General features: G+C 32.8%; 1 long non-coding RNA gene across 1 annotated transcript; it reads left to right on the plus strand.

The window, feature by feature from the left end:
- The first annotated feature begins 528 nt into the window (after positions 1-528).
- LOC134537503 (uncharacterized) lies at positions 529-5,058 on the plus strand. The gene is made up of 2 exons (XR_010075997.1): positions 529-1,214; positions 4,790-5,058. It is a non-coding gene; the product is annotated as an uncharacterized LOC134537503 (long non-coding RNA).
- Positions 5,059-6,000: the final 942 nt, after the last annotated feature.

Genomic DNA, 6,000 nt, shown 5'->3' on the forward strand with positions numbered 1-6,000 from the left:
CTTTGTCCTGTTCTGGACCCCAATTGAAAACGGAATTTTTTTTACGTAGAGCATTCAGTGGTGCTGCATGCTCAGCAAAATTGGGTATGAATTTGGCGTAAAAATTTGCCATGCCAATAAACCTGGAAATGCCCTTAGCATCTTTAGGGGGTTGGAAATCCTTTATCGCTTGTGTGCGATTAGGGTCAATGGTTACTCCTCGACTTGAAATCAGGTGTCCGAGGAAAGAAATTTCCTACACTGCAAATTTCACCTTCTTTGTATTAACAGTGAGTCCGGATTTACGTAGGCGCTTAAGGACTTCTTGCAAATGAGCCATATGCTCTTCAAAGGATTCTGAATAAACAACAACGTCATCAAGATAATTAAACACAAATTTGAATTTCAGATCGCCGAAAATTTGGTCTAGAAGGCGTGTTAACACTTGGGCGCCTGTGGCTAGGGAAGCCTACGTTTCACAAAGGGTTGAGGACCAACCCGAACATGCCCAAAGACTTCACCTTCGGTCAACTTCGTGACTTTGTTTTTATTTTCATAACAGCACGGCCATGTTGGTGGATATCAAAAACTCTTATTAATAATAATTGTGAGGTTAAGTGTTTAATTCATAGAAAGAAAGTGCATATTTAGTAATAATCTTAAGATTATTATTCACTGTTATATTACAAGTATTCGTTATGTTCAGGATCTTTCAACGCACTAAATTAAAACCAAGCATCATGTACCTCGGGATCAAGTGATAAACTTGGATATGCGATACTGAACTTTAACTAACTTTCAGATTTGCGTGTAAATTAAGAGATATGTATCATCATTTAGTTCATATTTTCTCTCTACAGGTTTTAAAGTTTAGCCTAGGTTGACGTAATTTTATCGAAGCACGTGTCCAAATTGATCCCTTGGTTTTGTGGTACAAGATGCTTGCTGTTTTAATTTGTTACGTCGAAAGGGTATGGACATAACAAATACTAGAACATCACAAGACAAACAAAGTATCTCAGGTGTTGTGAAATAATTTCTTTTGTAACTGTTTTACATTCACATATAAATTGTAATAACACAAGTTAGTATGCCCATTTTCTTTCAATGTACCAAATGAAAACATCAAGCAAAATGTACCACAGGAACAATGTATACAAGATCATGCCTTCTGGATCAAGGGATGAATTTGAATATGTTATACGGAACTTTTACCAATTTCACTTTCGGGACAAGTATGTATCACAATATCATTATCACATTAATGATGACATTAACATGGCACATTTATGTCATTACCATATCTGCATTATTATGTGACTAGCATGATTATATGGGGGTTTTATTTGGGGAGTATTCTAATGCTTGTTTTGCACAAAATATGTTTGTGTATTAAACTAGCTTTCTAGTAACGTATTTTATGCTATGGCCATGCTTATTCTAGATTTAGAACATACCTACTACAGTATATATTTTACAGGGTGTCCAGCGACCTGGAAAACCTGGGAAACCTGAAAAAGTCAGGGAATTTTGGGGGTCAGGGAAAAGTCAGGGAAAAGTCAGGGAAAATTGTGAAAGTTCTGGTAATGACCAAAACCACTAACCACTCGCTTATCATGAAGGTTTTTCTCAATGTTTTACAGAATTCACTCTTAATTTTACTATTTGACAAATCAAATCATATTTAAACTAATGTTTTCCTTTACGTATCTGGACTTGCGACATACAAGCGTGCTGCTTTCATGAAGTCTATAAATACCTACCGTATGTATGACATGCATATTGTATTTTGATAATACCGCACCCAACGTTAGGAAGGGGGCAGATAATACCATAGTTTGTAAACTTGTAAGCTACTGTTCATAGTTAGTTTGCCTAATATATTGCTACTGTACCATATTTTGGGTTACAACATACCATACTTTTGGCAGTTCTCGAGTGTACCCGAAGGTTACCGAAGCTGGCCGAACCGACCACCGGCACCATTACTGCAGTTTCCTCCGTTTGTTTACACGTTTCGTCAGTTATCTCAGATTGCCAAACATAATTTTCTTTGAAAGATACAAATATTATTTTGGAAATTTTTGTACTCTAATCATAGCCAAAATACTTATGAATTTTAGTGCTGTGATCTTAGGAAGTTATAAAATGTAGCATATTTCTTTACACTGTAGCGATGTGCATACAAACTTACGCTTTGTTTATTGCGAATCTTTCGCGGTCTTTCTGCTAGATTTTACTGGAGCTGCGACTAGGCCTCTACAATTTCGGTGAATAATGTCTAAATTCAAGAAAACATAGTTCAATCCTACATGGTTACTTGACCCAGCATTTAGTTGGTGCGCGGAAGTGCCGGGCGATAAATTTAATTTTTTTTGTAAATTATGCAAGACTGTTGTTTCCCTCAGTAATATGGACAAACAAGCTCTTTCAAGCCACATGAAAGGCCAAAAACACAAACGTGCAAATAATGCAGTGAATTCTTCCAAGTCAGTTGGTATTTTTTTAAAATCAGTTACTGCTGTGTCTAAAGTTACCACAAGCAAATTCTATGGACAAGCCTCTAATGAACAATTTCATTCGTCAGGTAACGTCAAATCATCTCAAAGCTCATAATAGTGATTTGCCTAGCAGATCCCAGTCTGTGAGTTCTCGAGGTTTTGAACAATATTTCAGGAAAGACAGTGTTACAAAATCAAAAATTTTGTGGTGTTTGAATGCCATTATGCAGCATTCTTCTCTTAGGTCTGCTGCCAATAGTGTATCTTTATTCAAAATAATGTTTCCAGATAGTGAAATAGCTGCAGGAATGCAATTACAGAAAACCAAATTAGCATACACAATTGTGTTGGGCCTTGCTCCTTACTTTCAAAAGGAAATGTTAAATAATGTTGTTGACTGTCATCATATTTTTGTTGCTTTTGATGAAAGTTTAAACAAAGTTGCTCAAATGCAACAAATGGATATTTATGTCAGATTCTGGGACAAGGAAAAGGAAGCTGTTGCTACACAATATTACAACTCTGCATTTCTGGGTCACTCAACTGCAAATGATTTGTTACTTTCATTTAAGAAATCTCTGAAAGATATTAATCTGAAAATCTGAATTTTTCTGGAAAAATTTTCATTTTTGTCTGGAAAACCTGGAAAAGTCAGGGAATTTTTCTATCCTGGTTTGCTGGACACCCTGATTTTACCTGTGGTATCATATTCTATACTTAAGAACAAGCCCTACCTGTACTAGTATAATAGAACACCATACTGAAGATATATTACATTTCATTATTATTTCTCAAGATATATATCTGATGTAACAGAAGCATATGAATGTCCTCCGTCCAAAAGTTTTTTTTCCAGTGTTTGTACTTTAAGAACGTACAGGTATGTGTGAATGCACAGGTATTATAATGTAAGCTTTAAACTTTGATTACTTGCTAACCTGTAGAAATTTAAAGTCTGTTTTCAGGATAAATTCAGGGCTATGACTAGTGTCAAAAAAAGTTTTTGTCTAATTTTTTTTTAGTTTGTGGAAAAGCCACAACGTAAGATTATTACCCACCTCTCTCCTAACAGCAAATAAAATGCACAGAGTAATTGTATTGTTTTGCGACTTTTAAATGAGTAAAGGAAAAAATTCTGAAAAACTTTTTTTCACATCCTGACATGTATCGAAATATTTCCCAAGAGAATGTTGAGGTACTTTAAGTTGTTTATCGTTTTTAAAACTGCACAAGATTTTATTAAGTTTGTTTTAATCAACAAAAGTAAGAAGAGTAAAAATTATAACTTTTTTTTTTTACTTCCTGATATGTTTTTCAGTCATTACCCAAGAGAGCAATACTTGCAGCAAGAAACACATAACTCCATATGTGACAAAATCTGATTATGAGGCCCTTGTTTTTATTGAAGCAAGCTTTTTGCAAGCACAGCAGGGACTCGCACATGGCGGCGCTTGCGATATCGCAATCATGAATGTTAAAACTATAAAACTATTGGTAGACTGCTTGATGTAACCCAGTGCTGTCTTACAAAATGATTCCAAAGCATTTCAGGGAGCAAAATGTATTTTGTAATTTTTATTTTCTTGTTTGCAAAAAATCTGATAAACTATAAAATTACAATGAACACAAAACACTACTACTTAATTACTATAACATTTTATAAAATCATAAAAATAAACCACCTACTTTTCTGGCTGCTTGTCTTAAGTTTACACAAAAAATATTTACTGTTCTGCCATTAATCTCACTTAGTGTTGCAGCATACAGTATCGCAAAATGCAGTCACTACTACAATCACCACACGTTTATATTCTATACATCTACCTGAGAAACATTAAGAGCTAAGTGCTGTTAACTATTGTTACCACTTGTATTTATAAGCAGTAGTAGTTTTTTTTTTTTTTTTTTAATTAATGTGTGTAGGTGCTAATTTTGCCATTGCATTAAATCACCAAACACTCTTTGTGATGTAGGTATACGATATTTCCAATTTTTTATGTAACTGAATGTTTGACAAATATTAAAAACAAAAAAAAAATTGAAAGCTGTGAATACATTTAAATAAGATAGGCCTACCAAAACTATTGAGCTTATCAAATTATACATATACTTACCAAATGAAATGTGTTGACCATCTGGTGTGTATCATGTTGCCATGAATATTATTTTTCTGCTATATAGTTTCTGTTAAATACTATGTATTACTTTATTGCTCTACAGTTTCTGTTATGGACTTTGTCTCCAGATTGCCATTTATATGACTTATTCTCTACATTCTCAGTACTTGTAATTGTTTCTGTTTGTTGCAGGTATGTAAGGAAATTAGAAAATGAGCTGAAACATTAAACTCCTTGGACACTCCATAGAAAGGAAGAATTATTTTCTGTTTAATGCTGGCATGTGAAGACATTAGAACATTTTCTTGTAGATTAAATTCTTTGGACATTCAATGAAAATGAATTATTTTGTGAATTTTTGTTATAATAGTGCTTTTTTATTTCACTTAGAATTTTATTTCATTGCCAGTTAATTGATAGTAACTAAGAAAGTGAAATAAATTTTTTTTTTGAGAAATAAAGAGTATTTTTTACAACCTTATATTTCATGATTGTCTATCTTCAAAACTTACCAAACTTGGGTGATTCATATGGAAAAAATAATGCTGTCATTTAAAGGAAAAAAAAGTGTAAAGATTTTTGCTGAACGTTCATAATAAATAATTTTACCTTTTGACATGTCAGTTATCTTTAAAACACATTGTAGTTATTAGTATGTACAAGAAAGAAAGTGCAAGATTTTATGCCTTTAAAATATTAGTGTTTAAATATTCAATGTGTCTTCATTTTTTTCATTCCACAGCACATATGTGAATTTTTTTAATAAAGTGAACATATAAATTTAAATGTAACATGTAACCTTTTATGTGGTATCGCTTTCAAGATACATTCACCCACTGTGTTGGTACATATCAAGTAAACCAACGAATAATTAGGAAAGCTACAATGATAGGATTTTTTTATACAGGAATGTTACGGATAAAATAATACAATGGAAAGAGATTACTGTGGACACAAAAAAAATTTAATATTTATGTTGTTTTTTTTTTTTCATAAAAAAAATCTTCTTTAGTGACAATCTAGGCTGCAAATGTCTCATACATTACTGAATTTCTATACTGAGCATTACCAACACAGAGCTTACACAGTAATATTTCCTCTTTACATTATACCATCAGGTGACACTACAAAGTCTCATAACATGCTATTGTTTTAAACAACCTCAGTATGTACCTTTATGGACAATTACTTTTATGGTGAGAAACATAATGTAGTAATTTGTGCATAAAATAATTGTTTATATAATTAACTTAATAGTCATGCAGTATAGCTGCACAGTATAAACCTCACAAATATAATGAAACCAGTTTTTAGTGAATGACCACAATATTAACTCTCAGCATTTTCACACACATGTCTTGAAATATTGTGGTAAATGTTTTATAGACTTTCTCACCTCTAAA

Source organism: Bacillus rossius, chromosome 1 (assembly GCF_032445375.1).
Source record: "Bacillus rossius redtenbacheri isolate Brsri chromosome 1, Brsri_v3, whole genome shotgun sequence".
In the NCBI taxonomy this organism is placed as follows: domain Eukaryota; kingdom Metazoa; phylum Arthropoda; class Insecta; order Phasmatodea; family Bacillidae; genus Bacillus; species Bacillus rossius.